The following is a 21,868-nucleotide window of genomic DNA, read 5'->3' as shown; positions in this document are numbered from 1 at the left end:
CTTCTCTCTTCCCTTCTCTCTAGACTTAGCGCTCCGATACCGCTTGCCGTGCAGTAGCAGAGAGAACAGTCTATGACTAGGATGGCAATTTTTAGGGCCTTCTTCTGACACCGCCTGGTATAGCTGTACGCACTACCACACTGCCAGGTCTCTGACCTCCTCCCTATAGGCTGTCTCATCGTTGTCGGTGATCGGGCCTACCACCGTTGTGTCGTCAGCGAACTTAATGATGGCATTAGAGTCGTGCTTGGCCACGGAGATGTGGGTGAACAGGAAGTACAGGAGGGGACTAAGCACGCACCCCTGAGGGGCCCCCGTGTAGAGTATCAGTGTTGTTGCCTACCCTTACCACCTGAGGGGTCGGCCCGTCAGGAAGTCCAGGATCCAGTTGCAAAGGGATGTGTTTTAGTCCCAGGGTCCACACTGGCTGTGTAATAAATGACACCCTATTCCCTTTATAGTGCACTACGTTTGAACAGGGCCCGGGGCCACAGAACATTACATAGGCACAGGAACACAGGAACACTGGTCTAAGGGACCTCAAGAGACATGGGCAGTGTCTCAGATAACACCCTATTCCCTATATACAGCACCACTTTTGGCCAGGGCCCTTGTCAAATGGGTCATGGTGAAAAGAAGTGCAGTTTATAGACAATAGGGTAACATTTGGGATGCAATCGAAGACTCACGGCCACACAAACATACTGTATATATATAGTACATCACTATACAGTACAGTACATCACCATACAGTATATCACCATACAGTACATCACTATACAGTACAGTACATCACTATAGAGTACAGTACATCACCATACAGTACATCACCATACAGTACATCACTATACAGTACAGTACATCACCATACAGTACATCACCATACAGTACATCACTATACAGTACAGTACATCACTATACAGTACAGTACATCACCATACAGTACATCACCATACAGTACATCACTATACAGTACAGTACATCACTATAGAGTACAGTTCATCACTATACAGTACAGTACATCACTATACAGTACATCACCATACAGTACATCACTATACAGTACATCACCATACAGTACACTACATCACTATACAGTACATCACTATGCAGTACATCACTATACAGTCAAGTACATCACTATACAATACATCACTATGCAGTACAGTACATGAATATACAGTATATCACTATACAGTGCAGTACATCACTATACATTACATCACTATACAGTACAGTACATGAATATACAGTACATCACTATACATTACAGTACATCACTATACAGTACAGTTCTATAAAGTACAGTACTATACAGTACATCACTATACAGTGCAGTACATCACTATACAGTACATCACCATACAGTGCAGTACCATACAGTACAAAACATCACTACACAGTAGAGTACTATATAAAACATCACTATGCAATACAGTACCTCACTATACAGTACATCACTATACAGTAGAGTACTACACAGTACATCACTATACAGTACAGTACATAACTATACAGTATGTCACTATACAGTAGAGTACTACACAGTACATCACTATACAGTAGGGTACTATACAGTACATCACTATACAGCACAGTACCTCGCTATACAGTATGTCACTATACAGTAGAGTACTAAACAGTGCATCACTATACAGTACAGTGCATAACTATACAGTAAAGTACTATACAGTACATCACTATACAGTAGGGTACTATAAAGTACATCACTATACAGTACAGTACATCACTATACAGTACATGACTATACAGTACAATGCAGTACATCACTATACACTACATTCCTATACAGTACATCACCATACAGTACATTATATCACTATACAGTACAGTACATCACTATACAGTAGAGTACTATACAGTAGAGTACTATACAGTACATCACTTTAAAGTGCATCACTATACAGTGTATCACTATACATTACAGTACTACAGAGTACATCACTATACAGAGCATTACTATATAGTACATCACTATATAGTACAGTATTATACAGTACATCAACATACAGTACAGTACATCCCTATAAAGTACATCACTATACAGTGCACCACTATAAAGTACATGACTATAAAGTAGAGTACTATAAAGTACATCATTATACACATTACAACACTATATCATTATACAACACTATACATTTACATTTTAGTCATTTAGCAGACGCTCTTATCCAGAGCGACTTACAGTAGTAGTGAATGCATACATTTCATACATTTTTTATTGTACTGGCCCCCCGTGGGAATCGAACCCACAACCCTGGCGTTGCACACACCATGCTGGCGTTGCAAACACCATGCTCTACCAACTGAGCCACAGGGAAGTTCTGTATAGTGTTGTACTATACAGTACAACACTATACAGAACACCACTATATAGTACTACACAGTACAACACCATACAGTAAAGTACAACACTTTACAGTACAACACTATATAGTACAACACTATATAGTACTACACAGTACAACACTATACAGTACAAATCTATATAGTAATATACAGTACATTACTACACAGTACACCACTACACAGTACAACACTATACAGTACATCAGTGTATAGTTCTATACAGTACATCATTATACAGTACTATACAGTACAACACTACACAGTACATCATTATACAACACTATACAGTACAACACTATATAGTACTATACAGTACATTATTATACAGTACAACACTACACAGTACAACACTATATTAGAGGTCGACCGATTATGATTTTTCAACGCCGATACCGATACCGATTATTGGGGGGCCGAATAAAGCCGGTACCGATTAATCGGCCGATTTTATTTATTTATTTGTAATAATGACAATTACAACAATACTGAATGAACACTTTTATTTTAACTTATTATAATACATCAATAAAATCAATTTAGTCTCAAATAAATAATGAAACATGTTCAATTTGGTTTAAATAATGCAAAAACAAAGTGTTGGAGAAGAAAGTAAAAGTGCAATGTGTGCCATGTAAAAAAGCTAACGTTTAAGTTCCTTGCTCAGAACATGAGAACATATGAAAGCTGGTGGTTCCTTTTAACATGAGTCTTCAATATTCCGACCCAAACTGTTGCATATACACTGACTCTGCGTGCAATGAACGCAAAATGACACAATTTCACCTGGTTAATATTACCTGCTAACCTGGATTTCTTTTAGCTAAATATGCAGGTTTAAAAATATATACTTGTGTATTGATTTTAAGAAAGGCATTGATGTTTATGGTTGGAGCAAGGTGTACCTAAGCGATTATAAGCAACGCAGGACAGGCTAGATAAACTAGTAATATCATCAACCATCAACTAGTGATTATGATTGATTGATTGTTTTTTATAAGATAAGTTTAATGCTAGCTAGCAACTTACCTTAGCTTCTTACTGCATTCGCGTAACCTCGTGGAGTGCAATGTAAAGCAGGTGGTTAGAGCGTTGGACTAGTTAACCATAAAGTTGCAAGATTGAATCCCTGAGCTGACAAGGTAAAAATCTGTCGTTCTGCCCCTGAACAAGGCAGTTAACCCACCGTTCCTAGGCCGTCATTGAAAATAAGAATGTGTTCTTAACTGACTTGCCTAGTTAAATAAAGGTCTAAAAAAAATAAGATTTTTTATTTATTTTTAAATCGGCCAAATCGGCGTCCAAAAACACCAATTTCCGATTGTTATGAAAACTTGAAATCGGCCCTAATTAATCGTCCATTCCGATTAATCGGTCGACCTCTACACTATCTAGTACAATACTACACAGTACAATACATCACTATACAGTGCAAAACTATATAGTACTATACAGTACATTATTATACTGTACAACACTATATAGTACTATACAGTGCAAAACTATATAGTACTATACAGTACAACACTATACAGTACAACACTATACAGTACTATACAGCACAACACTATACAGTACACAACTATATAGTACTATACAGTGTAACACTATACAGTACAACACTACATAGTACTATACAGTACAACACTATACAGTACAATACATAACTATACAGTACTATGCAGTACAATGCATCACTATACAGTACAACACTATACAGTACAATAAATAACTATACAGTACTATACAGTACAATAAATAACTATACAGTACTATACAGTACAATGCATCACTATACAGTACAACACCATACAGTACAATACATAACTATACAGTACAATGCATCACTATACAGTACAACACTATACAGTACAATACATAACTATACAGTACTATACAGTACAATGCATCACTATACAGTACAACACCATACAGTACAATACATAACTATACAGTACTATACAGTACAATGCATCACTATACAGTACAACACCATACAGTACAACACTATACAGTACAACACCATACAGTACATCACTATACAGTACTATACAGTACAACACTATACAGTACAACACTATACAGTACAACACTATATAGTACTATACAGTACAACACTATACAGTACAACACTATACAGTACAACACTATATAGCACTATACAGTACAACACTATACAGCACACCACTATACAGTACAACACTATACAGTACAACACTATACAGTACAACACTATACAGTACAACACTATACAGTACAACACCATACAGTTCACCACTATATAGTACTATACAGTACAACACTATACAGTACAACACTATATAGTACAACACTATATAGTACTATACAGTACAACACTATACAGTACAACACTATATAGTACTATACAGTACAACACTATACAGTACAACACTATACAGTACATCACTATACAATACATTACTATACTGTACAACATCATACAGTACAACACCATACAGTACAACACTGTACATTACACCACTATATAGTACTATACAGTACATCACTATACAGTACAACACCATACAGTACAACACCATACAGTACAACACTATATAGTACTATACAGTACATCACTATACAGTACAACACCATACAGTACAACACCATACAGTACAACACCATACAGTACAACACTATATAGTACTATACAGTACATCACTATACAGTACAACACCATACAGTACAACACCATACAGTACATCACTATACAGTACTATACATTACAACACTATACAGTACAACACTATATAGTACTATACAGTACATCACTATACAGTACAACACCATACAGTACAACACCATACAGTACAACACTATATAGTACTATACAGTACATCACTATACAGTACAATACCATACAGTACAACACTATAAAGTGCATTACTATACAGTACAACATCATACAGTACATCACTATACAGTACATCACTATAAAGTATATTACTATACAGTACAACACTATACAGTACATCACTATACAGTACAACACCATACAGTACAGCACTATACAGTACAACACCATACAGTACAACACCATACAGTACAGCACTATACAGTACAACACCATACAGTACATCACTATACAGTACATCACTATAAAGTACATCACTATACAGTACAACACCATACAGTACAACACCATACAGTATAACACTATACAGTACAACACCATACAGTACAACACTATACAGTACAACACTATACAGTACAACACCATACAGTACATCACTATACAGTACTATACAGTACAACACTATACAGTACAACACTATACAGTACAACACCATACAGTACATCACTATACAATACAACACTATACAGTACAACACCATACAGTACATCACTATACAGTACTATACAGTACAACACCATACAGTACATCACTATACAGTACTATACAGTACAACACTATACAGTACAACACTATACAGTACAACACCATACAGTACATCACTATACATTACATAAATCTCTTTCTTATTCTACTGTATTATCTCACACACATTACAGGGGGCACTTTAGAGGCCCCCAAACCAGCGGTGCATCTCGACAGTGAGACAGGGAGACGGGAGACAAGCACATGGAGATTATAGCTAGTAGAGTAACTATATTACTGTTCTTTAGTCTGACAGTCACTATGTCCAGCCCTGCTGCTCTCTCTCTCTCTCTCTGTCTCTCTCTTTCTCTCTCTGTCTCTCTCTCTGTCTCTCTCTTTCTCTCTATGTCACTCGCTCTGTCTCTCTCTCGCTCTCTCTCTCTCTCTCTCGCTCTGAGTTCAGCCATCTTGGCATTGTAAGCACGACAACACATAATCTCCTATAGACAACCCCTCCGACCCTCAACAACCCTCCACGACTCCTGGTAATTTTCTAACGGCAGAAAAAAATCTAAATAGCTAAAAGTGGAAACGAAGAGGTAAAGGACGAAAAGGAAAGTAAACAGAAACAAAGAAAGAAAAACGTATTTTACCACATTAAAATGAGAGAGAGAAAGGGGGGAGGGAAAGACAGAGAGGGGGAGGGAGAGAGAGAGGGGGAGGGTGAGAGAAAGAGAGAGAGAGAATGCGATAGAGATAGAAAGAGAGAACGAGAGAACGAGAGAATGAGAGAAAGAGACAGAGAGAATGAGATAGAGAGAGATAGAAAGAGAGAACAAGAGAGAGAGAGAGCAAGAAAGAGAGAATGAGATAGAACGAGAGAGAGAGAGAGAGAGAGAGAGAGAGAGAGAGAGAGAGAGAGAGAGAGAGAGAGAGAGAGAGTAAGAAAGAGAGAGTGGTGTGTTGTCATGTGGTGGTTGGGGTTGTGTTCAGCGTTGAGGTGAGTGTCTGTGTGTTCTGTGAGGTGAGGGCCAGTGTGTTCTGTGAGGTGAGGGCCTGTGTGTTCTGTGAGGTGAGGGCCTGTGTTCTGTGAGGTGAGTGTCTGTGTGTTCTGTGAGGTGAGTGTCTGTGTGTTCTGTGAGGTGAGGGCCTGTGGAGCCGTAACCATGCTGGTATCTCCCTGAAGAAGGCCCTGTGCCCAAACGTTGGCGTTTACCCATTCATTCGTCTGTTTAATAGTCCACTAGTCTCAACATTAGTCTCTTTTATAGTCCACTAGTCTCAACCATTAGTCTGTTCTATAGTCCACTAGTCTCAACCATTAGTCTGTTTTATAGTCCACTAGTCTCAACATTAGTCTCCTCTATAGTCCACTAGTCTCAACCATTAGTCTCCTCTATAGTCCACTAGTCTCAACCATTAGTCTGTTCTATAGTCCACTAGTCTCAACCATTAGTCTGTTTAATAGTCCACTAGTCTCAACCATTAGTCTCCTCTATAGTCCACTAGTCTCAACCATTAGTCTGTTTAATAGTCCACTAGTCTCAACATTAGTCTGTTCTATAGTCCACTAGTCTCAACCATTAGTCTCCTCTATAGTCCACTAGTCTCAACATTAGTCTGTTCTATAGTCCACTAGTCTCAACCATTAGTCTGTTTAATAGTCCACTAGTCTCAACCATTAGTCTGTTTAATAGTCCACTAGTCTCAACCATTAGTCTCCTCTATAGTCCACTAGTCTCAACATTAGTCTGTTCTATAGTCCACTAGTCTCAACATTAGTCTGTTCTATAGTCCACTAGTCTCAACCATTAGTCTCCTCTATAGTCCACTAGTCTCAACCATTAGTCTCCTCTATAGTCCACTAGTCTCAACCATTAGTCTCCTCTATAGTCCACTAGTCTCAACATTAGTCTGTTTAATAGTCCACTAGTCTCAACCATTAGTCTGTTCTACAGTCCACTAGTCTCAACATTAGTCTGTTCTATAGTCCACCAGTCTCAACATTAGTCTCCTCTATAGTCCACTAGTCTCAACCATTAGTCTCCTCTATAGTCCACTAGTCTCAACATTAGTCTGTTCTATAGTCCACTAGTCTCAACATTAGTCTGTTCTATAGTCCACTAGTCTCAACCATTAGTCTGTTCTACAGTCCACTAGTCTCAACATTAGTCTGTTCTATAGTCCACTAGTCTCAACCATTAGTCTCCTCTATAGTCCACTAGTCTCAACCATTAGTCTGTTTAATAGTCCACTAGTCTCAACCATTAGTCTGTTTAATAGTCCACTAGTCTCAACCATTAGTCTCCTCTATAGTCCACTAGTCTCAACATTAGTCTGTTCTATAGTCCACTAGTCTCAACATTAGTCTGTTTAATAGTCCACTAGTCTCAATCATTAGTCTGTTTTATAGTCCACCAGTCTCAAAATTAGTCTGTTCTACAGTCCACTAGTCTCAACATTAGTCTGTTCTATTGTCCACTAGTCTCAACCATTAGTCTCCTCTATAGTCCACTAGTCTCAACCATTAGTCTCCTCTATAGTCCACTAGTCTCAACCATTAGTCTGTTTAATAGTCCACTAGTCTCAACCATTAGTCTGTTTAATAGTCCACTAGTCTCAACCATTAGTCTGTTTAATAGTCCACTAGTCTCAACCATTAGTCTCCTCTATAGTCCACTAGTCTCAACCATTAGTCTGTTCTATAGTCCACTAGTCTCAACATTAGTCTGTTCTATAGTCCACTAGTCTCAACATTAGTCTGTTCTATAGTCCACTAGTCTCAACCATTAGTCTGTTTAATAGTCCACTAGTCTCAACATTAGTCTGTTTAATAGTCCACTAGTCTCAACCATTAGTCTCCTCTATAGTCCACTAGTCTCAACCATTAGTCTCCTCTATAGTCCACTAGTCTCAACATTAGTCTGTTCTATAGTTCACTAGTCTCAACCATTAGTCTCCCCCTATAGTCCACTAGTCTCAACCATTAGTCTGTTTAATAGTCCACTAGTCTCAACCATTAGTCTCCTCTATAGTCCACTAGTCTCAACATTAGTCTGTTCTATAGTCCACTAGTCTCAACCATTAGTCTGTTCTATAGTCCACTAGTCTCAACCATTAGTCTGTTCTATAGTCCACTAATCTCAACAATTAGTCTGTTTAATAGTCCACTAGTCTCAACCATTAGTCTCCTCTACAGTCCACTAGTCTCAACCATTAGTCTCCTCTATAGTCCACTAGTCTCAACCATTAGTCTCCTCTATAGTCCACTAGTCTCAACATTAGTCTGTTTAATAGTCCACTAGTCTCAACCATTAGTCTGTTCTATAGTCCACTAGTCTCAACCATTAGTCTGTTTAATGGTCCACTAGTCTCAACCATTAGTCTGTTTAATAGTCCACTAGTCTCAACATTAGTCTGTTTAATAGTCCACTAGTCTCAACATTAGTCTCCTCTATAGTCCACTAGTCTCAACATTAGTCTGTTCTATAGTCCACTAGTCTCAACCATTAGTCGGTTCTATAGTCCACTAGTCTCAACATTAGTCTCCTCTATAGTCCACTAGTCTCAACATTAGTCTGTTCTATAGTCCACTAGTCTCAACCATTAGTCTGTTTAATAGTCCACTAGTCTCAACCATTAGTCTGTTCTATAGTCCACTAGTCTCAACATTAGTCTCCTCTATAGTCCACTAGTCTCAACCATTAGTCTGTTTTATAGTCCACTAGTCTCAACATTAGTCTGTTCTATAGTCCACTAGTCTCAACATTAGTCTGTTCTATAGTCCACTAGTCTCAACATTAGTCTGTTCTATAGTCCACTAGTCTCAACATTAGTCTGTTCTATAGTCCACTAGTCTCAACATTAGTCTGTTCTATAGTCCACTAGTCTCAACATTAGTCTGTTCTATAGTCCACTAGTCTCAACCATTAGTCTCCTCTATAGTCCACTAGTCTCAACATTAGTCTGTTCTACAGTCCACTAGTCTCAACATTAGTCTGTTCTATAGTCCACTAGTCTCAACCATTAGTATGTTTAATAGTCCACTAGTCTCAACCATTAGTCTCCTCTATAGTCCACTAGTCTCAACCATTAGTCTCCTCTATAGTCCACTAGTCTCAACCATTAGTCGGTTCTATAGTCCACTAGTCTCAACATTAGTCTCCTCTATAGTCCACTAGTCTCAACCATTAGTCTGTTTAATAGTCCACTAGTCTCAACATTAGTCTGTTCTATAGTCCACTAGTCTCAACCATTAGTCTGTTCTATAGTCCACTAGTCTCAACATTAGTCTGTTCTATAGTCCACTAGTCTCAACCATTAGTCTCCTCTATAGTCCACTAGTCTCAACATTAGTCTGTTCTATAGTCCACTAGTCTCAACCATTAGTCTGTTTTATAGTCCACTAGTCTCAACCATTAGTCTGTTCTATAGTCCACTAGTCTCAACATTAGTCTGTTCTATAGTCCACTAGTCTCAACCATTAGTCTCCTCTATAGTCCACTAGTCTCAACATTAGTCTCCTCTATAGTCCACTAGTCTCAACCATTAGTCTCCTCTATAGTCCACTAGTCTCAACATTAGTCTCCTCTATAGTCCACTAGTCTCAACCATTAGTCTGTTTTATAGTCCACTAGTCTCAACCATTAGTCTGTTTTATAGTCCACTAGTCTCAACCATTAGTCTCCTCTATAGTCCACTAGTCTCAACCATTAGTCTGTTCTATAGTCCACTAGTCTCAACCATTAGTCTCCTCTATAGTCCACTAGTCTCAACCATTAGTCTGTTTTATAGTCCACTAGTCTCAACCATTAGTCTCCTCTATAGTCCAGTAGTCTCAACCATTAGTCTGTTTTATAGTCCACTAGTCTCAACCATTAGTCTGTTCTATAGTCCACTAGTCTCAACATTAGTCTGTTCTATAGTCCACTAGTCTCAACATTAGTCTCCTCTATAGTCCACTAGTCTCAACCATTAGTCTGCTCTATAGTCCACTAGTCTCAACATTAGTCTGTTCTATAGTCCACCAGTCTCAACCATTAGTCTCCTCTATAGTCCACTAGTCTCAACCATTAGTCTCCTCTATAGTCCACTAGTCTCAACCATTAGTCTGTTCTATAGTCCACTAGTCTCAACCATTAGTCTCCTCTATAGTCCACTAGTCTCAACCATTAGTCTGCTCTATAGTCCACTAGTCTCAACCATTAGTCTGTTTAATAGTCCACTAGTCTCAACCATTAGTCTCCTCTATAGTCCACTAGTCTCAACCATTAGTCTGCTCTATAGTCCACTAGTCTCAACATTAGTCTGCTCTATAGTCCACTAGTCTCAAACATTAGTCTGTTCTATAGTCCACTAGTCTCAACATTAGTCTGTTTTATAGTCCACTAGTCTCAACCATTAGTCTGTTCTATAGTCCACTAGTCTCAACATTAGTCTGTTCTATAGTCCACTAGTCTCAACATTAGTCTGTTTAATAGTCCACTAGTCTCAACATTAGTCTGTTCTATAGTCCACTAGTCTCAACCATTAGTTTGTTCTATAGTCCACTAGTCTCAACCATTAGTCTCCTCTATAGTCCACTAGTCTCAACATTAGTCTGTTCTATAGTCCACTAGTGTCAACATTAGTCTGCTCTATAGTCCACTAGTCTCAAACATTAGTCTCCTCTATAGTCCACTAGTCTCAACATTAGTCTGTTCTATAGTCCACTAGTCTCAACATTAGTCTGCTCTATAGTCCACTAGTCTCAAACATTAGTCTCCTCTATAGTCCACTAGTCTCAACCATTAGTCTCCTCTATAGTCCACTAGTCTCAACATTAGTCTCCTCTATAGTCCACTAGTCTCAACCATTAGTCTGTTTAATAGTCCACTAGTCTCAAACATTAGTCTGTTTAATAGTCCACTAGTCTCAACATTAGTCTGTTTAATAGTCCACTAGTCTCAACATTAGTCTGTTTTATAGTCCACTAGTCTCAACATTAGTCTATTTAATAGTCCACTAGTCTCAACATTAGTCTGTTCTATAGTCCACTAGTCTCAACATTAGTCTGTTTTATGGTCCACTAGTCTCAACCATCAGTCTCCTCTATAGTCCACTAGTCTCAACCATTAATCTGTTTAATAGTCCACTAGTCTCAACATCAGTCTCCTCTATAGTCCACTAGTCTCAACCATTAATCTGTTTAATAGTCCACTAGTCTCAACATTAGTCTGTTTAATAGTCCACTAGTCTCAACATTAGTCTGTTTTATAGTCCACTAGTCTCAAACATTAGTCTGTTTTATAGTCCACTAGTCTCAACATTAGTCTGTTTTATAGTCCACTAGTCTCAACATTAGTCTGTTCTATAGTCCACTAGTCTCAACATTAGTCTGTTTAATAGTCCACTAGTCTCAACATTAGTCTCCTCTATAGTCCACTAGTCTCAACCATTAGTCTGTTCTATAGTCCACTAGTCTCAACCATTAGTCTCCTCTATAGTCCACTAGTCTCAACCATTAGTCTGTTCTATAGTCCACTAGTCTCAACATTAGTCTGTTCTATAGTCCACTAGTCTCAACATTAGTCTCCTCTATAGTCCACTAGTCTCAACATTAGTCTGTTCTATAGTCCACTAGTCTCAACATTAGTCTCCTCTATAGTCCACTAGTCTCAACATTAGTCTGTTCTATAGTCCACTAGTCTCAACATTAGTCTGCTCTATAGTCCACTAGTCTCAAACATTAGTCTCCTCTATAGTCCACTAGTCTCAACCATTAGTCTCCTCTATAGTCCACTAGTCTCAACATTAGTCTCCTCTATAGTCCACTAGTCTCAACCATTAGTCTGTTTAATAGTCCACTAGTCTCAACCATTAGTCTGTTTAATAGTCCACTAGTCTCAACATTAGTCTGTTTAATAGTCCACTAGTCTCAACATTAGTCTGTTTTATAGTCCACTAGTCTCAACATTAGTCTATTTAATAGTCCACTAGTCTCAACATTAGTCTGTTCTATAGTCCACTAGTCTCAACATTAGTCTGTTTTATGGTCCACTAGTCTCAACCATCAGTCTCCTCTATAGTCCACTAGTCTCAACCATTAATCTGTTTAATAGTCCACTAGTCTCAACATCAGTCTCCTCTATAGTCCACTAGTCTCAACCATTAATCTGTTTAATAGTCCACTAGTCTCAACATTAGTCTGTTTAATAGTCCACTAGTCTCAACATTAGTCTGTTTTATAGTCCACTAGTCTCAAACATTAGTCTGTTTTATAGTCCACTAGTCTCAACATTAGTCTGTTTTATAGTCCACTAGTCTCAACATTAGTCTGTTCTATAGTCCACTAGTCTCAACATTAGTCTGTTTAATAGTCCACTAGTCTCAACATTAGTCTCCTCTATAGTCCACTAGTCTCAACCATTAGTCTGTTCTATAGTCCACTAGTCTCAACCATTAGTCTCCTCTATAGTCCACTAGTCTCAACCATTAGTCTGTTCTATAGTCCACTAGTCTCAACATTAGTCTGTTCTATAGTCCACTAGTCTCAACATTAGTCTCCTCTATAGTCCACTAGTCTCAACATTAGTCTGTTCTATAGTCCACTAGTCTCAACATTAGTCTCCTCTATAGTCCACTAGTCTCAAACATTAGTCTGTTCTATAGTCCACTAGTCTCAACCATTAGTCTGTTCTATAGTCCACTAGTCTCAACATTAGTCTCCTCTATAGTCCACTAGTCTCAACCATTAGTCTGTTCTATAGTCCACTAGTCTCAACATTAGTCTGCTCTATAGTCCACTAGTCTCAAACATTAGTCTCCTCTATAGTCCACTAGTCTCAACCATTAGTCTCCTCTATAGTCCACTAGTCTCAACATTAGTCTCCTCTATAGTCCACTAGTCTCAACCATTAGTCTGTTTAATAGTCCACTAGTCTCAACCATTAGTCTGTTTAATAGTCCACTAGTCTCAACATTAGTCTGTTTAATAGTCCACTAGTCTCAACATTAGTCTGTTTTATAGTCCACTAGTCTCAACATTAGTCTATTTAATAGTCCACTAGTCTCAACATTAGTCTCCTCTATAGTCCACTAGTCTCAACCATTAATCTGTTTAATAGTCCACTAGTCTCAACCATCAGTCTCCTCTATAGTCCACTAGTCTCAACCATTAATCTGTTTAATAGTCCACTAGTCTCAACATTAGTCTGTTTAATAGTCCACTAGTCTCAAAATTAGTCTGTTTTATAGTCCACTAGTCTCAAACATTAGTCTGTTTTATAGTCCACTAGTCTCAACATTAGTCTGTTTTATAGTCCACTAGTCTCAACATTAGTCTGTTTTATAGTCCACTAGTCTCAACATTAGTCTGTTTTATAGTCCACTAGTCTCAACATTAGTCTGTCTAAATATGTACTGTTTATAAAAGTGTGGAAACAGCATTCAGCATCTCAGCTCAACTTGATCCGCTCTGGAATACAACAGAACAAAGCTCCAGCTACCCTGATGAAGTTGTAGAAGTGTCATCAATTAGAATCAACATCCCAAATGGTGCACTACTTTAGACCAGGGCTGGCACCCTATTCCCTATGTAGTGCACTACTTTAGACCAGGGCAGGCACCCTATTCCCTATATAGGGCACTACTTTAGACCAGGGCTGGCACCCTATTCCCTATATAGTGCACTACTTTAGACCAGGGCTGGCACCCTATTCCCTATATAGTGCACTACTTTAGACCAGGGCTGGAACCCTATTCCCTATATAGTGCACTACTTTAGACCAGGGCAGGCACCCTATTCCCTATGTAGTGCACTACTTTAGACCAGGGCTGGCACCCTATTCCCTATGTAGTGCACTACTTTATACCAGGGCTGGCACCCTATTCCTTATGTAGTGCACTACTTTAGACTAGGGCTGGCACCCTATTCCCTATGTAGTGCACTACTTTAGACCTGATCAGGCGCAGAACACAGATACAGGCACTGGTCAAAAGTAGTGCACTATATAGGGAATAGGGTTCCATTTGTCACGCATTCTAAGAGAGGCCTAGACAAGCTTCACTGACAGCTGTTTGCATCCAGGCAGGTTCAGCTTTACTTACTCCCACTCCTGCGTTTCCACTGGCTAACACAGCTAGTCAGGCTTTTACCATTGTTCATCACCGCCGCATGCAGGCTGTCTGTCTGTCTGACTGATCCACCTCGACCGACGCAGCAGAGACACACTGAGGGAATGAAGAAATTAGCCTGTTTGGTTTGAATGTGTCTTAAAGGTTTTCCATGGCTTGTTTCAGCGCTGTGTTATTCTAGTATGAGGATTTAAGAAGGCTTAGAGGATTAATATCATTTGTTGTTAATAGATGAAGAGGTATTATACTGTCTGACACAATGTGGATCCTGAACTTAAGCTAGATTTTTGGCCTGACGACATTAAAAACACATTTTTTTTAATGTTTAACTTTTATTTAACTAGGCAAGTCAGTTAAGAACAAATTCTTATTTACAATGACGGCCTAGGAACAGTGGGTTAACTGCCTTGTTCAGGGGCAGAACGACAGATTTTTACCTTGTCAGCTCGGGGATTTAATCCATAAACCTTTCGGTTACTAGTCCAGCGCTCTGACCACTAGGCTACCTGCCACCCCAATATATAGTAGTGGTATTATTTATGGTTTGATGTTTTTTATAAAGGGAAGAGGACATTAGAGCAGGAATTAAAGATACTTTCATGAAATCATCTAGGGAGCTAAGTGTGTATCCTACTCTGCTCTTTTAAATTTACAAGATTAGAATTTTATAGAGTGCAAATTCCTTTGAATTTTACAAACTATGCAAAACCCATGTGTTGTGAGTTACAAGTTTTTGAAAAACAACGCTTTAATCAAAATAACTTTAAAACAACTAATCCCTAGTTAAACTTCTCAGCTGTGTCCACATGGTTCCATGGTGGCCCAGGAAAAATAAATCCATTGGAGAATGTAGATGCAGACAACAATTAAATACAGATGTGGAGTGGGATTAGAGAGTTATGTAAATGATACACTTCACTGGTGTCTCCTGCGTGGTCGAAGAGATCCACGCCGTCAACACCACACTGATTACTTTATATATATATATATATATTTTTTTTTTTATATCTACGCAAAATGTAGCATTTTTTTTTTCTTGTAAAATAGACTATAGGATACACGGACCACTCAGAACGTCTAACAAACAGATAAGGCTGAAATATAAACATTTTAATAATCAACATAAAAATATTATGAGGAAATACTAATTTGGTGTAATTGTGCTTCTTGGTCGATATCGTTTAATTCAATACGGTTTTACAAGTAATTACTTTCACCAAATAAGATATTATAATTAATATTTAAACATTAACCTAAGAATAGTTCAGAAGCTTACGCAGGGAAAGGTTAATTAAGTCTGAATAAAATATAGTTTTTCATTTTAATGAAACAAAAACATACCCATTTGTTAATAATTGTCCAACAGTGGTCCGCAATAATATACACATGAAATGTGTGTACAGTACATTAATGTGTGTAAGCACACAGCAAGAGCAATTTAGCCATTTGTACTTATCTGTAATTAAAAGGTGTAATTCCCAAACACATGTGGGAGTTTGTTGACGTGCAATTTGTCTCTTTCATTTTGTTAAAGCTGACATGCTGCTCCACGCAGCAATCCACATTGAGTAGCTACATTAAACCTGTTAATACCATGTGCTCTTCAACCCTCCAAATGATTTCCAGGCCAGTTCGCCTTTGAGGGCCCATCAAAGAAGATTTAAGGTAGACGTTTTATCACACCCTCCCTACCGCACTGCCGTTGCCACCACAGACAGACAGACAGAGAGAGAGAGAGAGAGAGAGAGAGAGAGAGAGAGAGATGGAGGATGAGAGAGAGGGAGGGAGAGAGAGAGAGAGAGAGAGAGAGAGAGAGAGGGCGAGAGGGAGGGAGGGAGAGAAAGAGAGATAGAGAGGGTGGGAGAAAGAGGGAGAGGGAGAATGAGAAAGAGAGAGAGAGAACGAGAGAGAGAGAACGAGAGAGAGAGAGAGATTGGCCTAGACAGAGGCAAAAACAACACTAATTTAACAATGCTCACACATGACAGGAAGGACAATAACAGGCTAGAACCGTTTCTCTCAGCATAAACACACATACTAGCTGGAAAAGTCTGAGATCCAATATTTTGAACTATGGGAATATGGTGTATTGCATACATTAATACATAGATACATTTTTATTAAACTATTTATATCACCGTTGTGCTGAAAAGACAAGATCTCTGAAAACGAAACAATAAAAACCTGTAAATAACTAGTATATTATTCTATCCTCCGAAAGATACTACTTTCCTCGAAATGGAAGAATTTGAAGAGGTTCTTTGCAAAACGCTATATATACATTTTCAGAAATGTTGGTAAATTTGCTTTTATTGGTTAAAGAAAAAAAACATGTTGTGTTTATTCATTATCTAAATCATGGCATGGGGTTGTTCAATGAAAGACATGTATTTGTTTAAAATCTATCACTTGACTGTTTCATTTCAGAGATACAAATAATCATTTATTTTTTGCAAAATTATATCTATATCGGCCTCACATTCAGAGAAATAATTAGTATTGTGAGGTTTTACACAGACAAATCTAACAAATAACTACTAAATAAATACATTTTTAATAGAGAATTGTACAATTGATACATTTGTGACATTAACATTTAATTTTTTTTATTATAAATGAATCAATACAGTAATATGAGATCTGTATGTAAAACATTTACATTTGACAGTTTAGTAATTTAGCAGATGCTCTTATCCAGAGCGATTTACAGTTTTAACAATTTACCTTGCCTACAACTTCCTGTTTGCTCTTCCAACTCAGTAGCTAGCTTCTTCATGATGGTATAGAAGGTAAACATGCATGCGACCAATGACAAACAAACACCTAAGTAGGTATTACTGCTGGGGGGGGGGGCAATCAACGCTAATCCTAAAGCCTCATTTCCTGCTCTTTAGGACACATTTCCCCGAGACAAACAGCGGCGTGTTAACAAAATAACAACCCTCCTTATTTAGTAGACAACCAAGGACAGATAATCACCCAGAACCGAGAGGGTCTCTCTCTCTCTCATAGTATCAATTAACCCTCTGTGTCTTTCACCGGCCCCCATCTCCAGATCTGAGAGAAGAGAAAGAATGCTTGACTAGTGCTCGATCCGTCCGGCGGCACACACACACACACACACACACGCACACACACACACACACACACACACACACACACACACGCACACACACACACGCACACACACACACACACACGCACACACACACACACACATTCGGAAGGCATTGACAATCAACAAGGCCTTCTGTAGGCAAGCAATGGTCCCTCTCCGCCACTGTGACCGAGCAGCCGACCAAACCACTGGCTACCATTAGCTCTCCAGCTCCACTACGACCTCAGCTGGCTCACTGGGTCTGGATAGATGCAGGATGCACAACCTAGAGATCCTACACAATGCATTAGATTGTGTATTCTATTAATGAACTATTTCATTCTGTGACGCACACTGCAGCCTCTCAAGGCAGCGAACAAACCTGGGGGGGGGGGGGGGCTTGATGCCGGCAGTTCCCCTAGTCTGCAGCACTCCTTATTAAAGCAAATACAGTGAGTAAACAGCCCTCTCATTGGCTAAACAGGCCTATAGTTTGACTGAATAGGTAGCAGCAGGCTTCAGCACCCATGCTTATTGTCTACACAGAGAAAGAGAGAGAGAGAGAGAGAGAGATCCACGATGGAAAAAAAACACATGAATTTCACCTGTGATCTTATGTAAAGCAACTCGTAATAACATGAAAATACACACGTGAAAACACGTGTCCACATGTGAAATCCTTGCTCTTTTTTATATCCAAGCCTTTCTATCTATGAACTACATCTCCTGTTTTTTTTTCTTCAACGATCATAAAGGTAGGTAGTTTCTCTCGCCGATGATTGATACAACATTAAAAGACAGTACATAGAAAAAAAGGGAAGGCAACATTTGATTTGAGAGAGAGAGAGAGAGAGAGATCAAAACACCTCACAGATTCAATGAGTTAGAGTGAGTTATAATGTCAATCTGAGAACACACACAGACATTATCCTACAGCATCCTTCAATTAGGACGGCTACACTTCTTTACAGTGAAACACTACACATGTACCCAGAGAGAGAGAGAGAGAGAGAGAGAGAGAGAGAGAGAGAGAGAGAGAGAGAGAGAGTACTACTACTGGGTTGTATGAATATAAAGAAGAAAAATAATACTGTGTTGATCCATAGAAGATGGACATGTGTCTTCTGTATAGTGTAAAGCAGCACTGTGTATTCTACTTAAGTATAGAACAGTATATACAGTATAGTATATACAGTATAGTATATTGTAGTATATTATAGTATAGAACAGTATATTATAGTATATCCAGTATAGTATATTATAATATAGAACAGTATATTATAGTATATAGAGTATAGTATATTGTAGTATATTATAGTATAGAACAGTATATTATAGGATATTAAGCATAGTATATTGTAATATATTATAGTATAGTATAGAACAGTATATTATAGTATATACAGTATAGTATATTGTAATATATTACAGTATAGAACAGTATATTAAGCATAGTATATTGTAATATATTATAGTATAGTATTGTATAGAAAAGCATATTATATGATAGTATTGTGTAGAACAGTATATGATAGTATATCATAGTATATTATATTATAGTATTTTATATAACAGTATATTACATTATAGTATAGTATATTGTAGTATATTATAGTATAACAGAAAGCAGTACGAGAGTTTACTCTAAGCAGTACGACCGGGCCCCTGTGTTAAACTATAAGAGGTGGTTGTTTGTGGGGGTGGTGGTGGGGTTAGCTGTTGTCTTGTGAGACACACGCAGTCCGTCTCCCGTTCAGAGCATTCCTGACCAGGCAGCGGCAAGAGCAGATGTCATTAGATGTCAACTGCTCTAACTGGACTGCTGTTGTTTATTCGACCAGTGGAGAAGAGACTCCTGCAGGGGCTGGTATGTTTTGCTTTGCAGCATCGAAAAATGTAAACTGGGAGCCGAGTAACGAGCACACAAGATGATATCCTATCATACATACTTGAACATTTAGGAAGCAGATTTATTTAAATGTTTTTTGCAATTGTGATTTATATTTTTAATTGTATTCAGATCGAGGTGTTTGTTTTTAGAATGTAATTATAAAGAAGGATTTGATGTGAATTTAATTGCTGAGCTAAAATAAAATAAAAATGTAAAGTTGATTTGGGCAAGATTTAAAAAATAAGAACTAGACAACAGTTATTGGATATATTTAGGAAAATGTATTTGTGATCAAGTCAGTGTTGAAAAGAACATTCATGTTTTTCATATAAGTAAATCATTTACTTATAATTGTTAAGAATATATCATTAAGTCCTAAGAGTATTTAATTCTTGAACGTTCAGTTTATACATTATCATAAATGTTTTCACTTATATTACTAGTATATTAATATTTAAATGAATAGATTATTTACATTGTTGCATTACAAAATGTGTTGCAATATATATTTGTACTCGAGTAGCTCCGTAACGTATGTTTTTATATTTTTAATGTCATCACTGAGTTACAGTTATTTAACATGACCATATTCTGACAGTTTCGTATGACATTATATTATCTAAATATCACTCCACACTAAAACAAAAAAAAAGCATTGCTTTTGAAATAAATATGATACGCATAAGTCAATTGTCATTTTGATATTTTGAGCAGTGGATTAACACTGTCAAGACATAAGCCTAATAATGTATGTGGTTATTTAGCTGGTGTAAATATTAACATGATAACTGCTGTTATAAATAAGATGCCTCAAAAACAAGGTGTTAAAACTATTTATTCGCATGATAACAACTAGTGCCAATATATCTATATTTAAATATTTACTCATTCAATTGACGCCTTAATTCTATTAAATCCTCACAGTTTACAATATAGATGCCTGTAAGTAATACCAAAGTTAGGAGAAGAGAAGGGTAAGTTTTAAAAAACATATTCATATAGCAAGCCAGTGACAGGCAGGCAGGCATCAGACTAACCACATCAACAGTGAAACAGCAGAAAATACAATACTGCTTTTAGAACGCAAAGTCATACTCACCCCAATATTGGTGGAATCCCTGTACTTTTTCTGGTAACCCTTCTTCACGATTCTTTATAATATTCTACAGCCAAGTCTGTCCAGTCCAGTCCAGAACAACAAGAAGAAATGTTAGCAAAATTAAGTTCTTAAAGAGTTGGTAGAACCTGTAACGCAACAAATTACCAGCTACAAGACAACTTTTTCTTTTTCATTTTAAGTGTTAGAACTCATGGAGCCCCGATACACACACTAACTGGTATCTCAAGAGACCGAGTCAGAGTGAGAAGGACAGTTGTCTGATTACTGCTTCAGGCAGTGACTACAGAGTGTCTGACGAAGAGGGGGGAAAGAAGGAGGGAGAGAGAGAGAGAGAGAGAGAGAGAGAGAGAGAGAGAGGGAGGAGGGAGGAGGGAGGGAAAGCATTGAGTGGAGGGAGGAGGTGGAGGGAGGGTAGGGAAGGAGAAAGAGAGAGAGAGAGGAAGGCTGCTGTTTGAGCTGTTTGAAAGAGCAGATAGTTGCGGTAAGCCAGTAAGGTGATAAGTCAGTAAGTCAGTAAGGCAGTAAGGCAGTAAGGCAGTAAGGCAGTAAGGCAGTAAGGCAGTAAGGCAGTAAGGTAGTAAGGTAGTAAGACGGTAAGGCAGTAAGGTAGTAAGGCAGTAAGGCAGTAATGCAGTAATGCAGTAAGGTAGTAAGGTTGTAAGGCATCAGGGTAGTAAGGCAGTAAGTCAGAAAGGCAGTAAGTCAGCAAGGCAGTAAGTCAGTAAGGCAGTAAGTCAGTAAGGTAGTAAGGCAGTAAGGTAGTAAGGCAGTAAGTCAGTAAGGTTGTAAGGCAGTAAGGTGGTAAGTCAGAAAGGCAGTAAGGCAGGCAGTAAGTCAGTAAGTAGGTAAGGTAGTAAGGCATCAGGGTAGTAAGGCAGTAAGGTTTTAAGGCAGTAAGGCAGTAAGTCAGTTAGGTGTAAGGCAGTAAGTCGGTAA

The 21,868-nt window shown here is 38.1% G+C and overlaps 1 protein-coding gene across 1 annotated transcript in view; it reads right to left on the bottom strand.

The window, feature by feature from the left end:
* eya1 (EYA transcriptional coactivator and phosphatase 1) overlaps positions 1–21,258 on the bottom strand; it is a gene marked incomplete at its 3' end in the record, with an annotated part of 44,482 nt that extends 23,224 nt beyond the window's left edge. The window contains 1 exon segment of the mRNA XM_029691648.1: positions 20,912–21,258.
* Positions 21,259–21,868: the final 610 nt, after the last annotated feature.

This window comes from Salmo trutta, chromosome 2 (assembly GCF_901001165.1).
Source record: "Salmo trutta chromosome 2, fSalTru1.1, whole genome shotgun sequence".
NCBI classification, from domain to species: Eukaryota; Metazoa; Chordata; class Actinopteri; order Salmoniformes; family Salmonidae; genus Salmo; species Salmo trutta.
The sequence above is the reverse complement of the archived record's forward strand: the minus strand, read 5'-3'. Positions and strand labels throughout refer to the sequence as shown.